Below are 1,944 nucleotides of genomic sequence, written 5' to 3'. Positions count from 1 at the left end.
AGGCCTTCCAAAGTACTGGCTCATCTGCATGCTATGAAAGAACAGAGCTAAAGATAAAACACTGCCACAAGGGCAGCAAAGCAATTGGGAAAGCAGCCTGTGCCTTCAGGGCATTGCTGTTCATGGAAAAACTCTGCTCCGAGCTCAGAGCCAGCCTGCTCCCCTCAAGTGTGAGAACCACAGAGCCTAAATCCAGAGCAGTCACAAACACCATGCTAGGGAAGGCACTGCCCTGAGAAACAGCTGCACATGTGTGGGGAGTGCGAGTGCTCCCCATGTGGCATGGCAATGTGGATGTGAGGTGTGTGATGGGGTATAAATGTGGGGGTATAAATGTGCCTGTATCATCTGCTCCTGTGTGCCCTGGGTGCACAGGGAGAATGCCAGCAGTGTTGGGTGGGATCAGCCCACGGAGAGAGAGGTGTGAGTGCCTGCTCAGGACGTGTACAGGTGGCACTCTGGGCACACACAGGTGTGAGCACACACTCCCGTGTGGCTGTTCTCTGGGGTGTGCAGGAACGTACTCACACAAGGAGCTGTGCCTTTTGGCTGGCAAGAATTCCTGGGAATGCATCATCCAAGCCCTGGCACAATCAGATTCTGTGTGAGTGAGGACTCAGACTCTCCTCCTGTCCAGCTGTTGGCAGCTGAGCTGGGGGCAGCAGAAGAAACTCTGCCAGTTTCTGGAGGAACCAGGCAAAATCTTGCTGGAGCTCTTGGTTTCCAGTCCTGCCAGTGAGGTACTGTTCCCCCCCTGCCACCCCATGGCATGAGGCAGTTGCACTGTGAGGAAGAACTCTAACCACATGGTCTTCCTCTGGTCACTCTTCATCACGATTTCCCCATGAGAAAAAGCCACCAACTCCTCAAACTGCCTGTCTGGCTCCTGCATTCACAGCTGAGCTGTCCAAGGCTGGTGGCATTCAAGGGACATGTGCCCAAAACACTGCCCAGCCCTCATACACACACAGCACTCAGCCACAGCACCTTGGCCTCAGCTTGTTTTACATGACTTCATAAATTCCAGAATGATCTTATACCTTTATTTTCTCCATCACTTCAGCACATGCCTGACCCCTGGAGCCAGCTGGGGTCTATAGGGCTCTGCAACAGGAACTTGGGGGGATGGGGCTGTCATTCCTTGGGCCCTACGCGCCCTGGGGAGCCGTGGCTGAGCGGGATGCTGCGACCACAGATCACCCCTGCAGTGCTGCCCGGGCAGTGCTTCATGGACAGTCAGCCTCCATCGCTTTCTGTGCCTGCTCCAAACCCAGGCCAAGAGCCTGGCCCTTCATTCCATCCCATCCCATTCTGTTTTGTCCCATTCCATTTCACTCCATTCCATTCCATTCCATTCCATTCCATTCCATTCCATTCCATTCCGTCCTGTCCCACCCCATTCCATTCCATTCCATTCCATTCCATTCCATTCCATTCCATTCCATCCCATCCCATCATATTCCGTTCCATTCCATTCATTCCATTCCATTCCATTCCATTCCATTCCATTCCATTCCGTTCCATTCCATTCCATTCCATTCCATTCCATTCCATCATATTCTGTTCCATTCCATCCCATCCCATCCCATCCCATCCCATCATATTCCGTTCCATTCCATTCATTCCATTCCATTCCATTCCATTCCATTCCATCCCATTCCATCCCATCATATTCTGTTCCATCCCATCCCATCCCATCCCATCCCATCCCATCCCATCCCATCCCATCCCATCCCATCATATTCCGTTCCATTCCATTCCATTCCATTCCATTCCATTCCATTCCATTCCATTCCATTCCATTCCATTCCATCCCATTGCCATTCCATCCCAGCCCCTCCGCGCTCTCCCACGAGCGCCCCCAAGCGGCCGCCTCACGCCTTCATGCAAATGAGCGCGGGGCGGCGGGTGCTGATTGGCTGCGGCGCGCAGCGGTGGCGCCGC

Source organism: Lonchura striata, chromosome 19 (genome assembly GCF_046129695.1).
Source record: "Lonchura striata isolate bLonStr1 chromosome 19, bLonStr1.mat, whole genome shotgun sequence".
NCBI classification, from domain to species: Eukaryota; Metazoa; Chordata; class Aves; order Passeriformes; family Estrildidae; genus Lonchura; species Lonchura striata.
The sequence above is the reverse complement of the archived record's forward strand: the minus strand, read 5'-3'. Positions refer to the sequence as shown.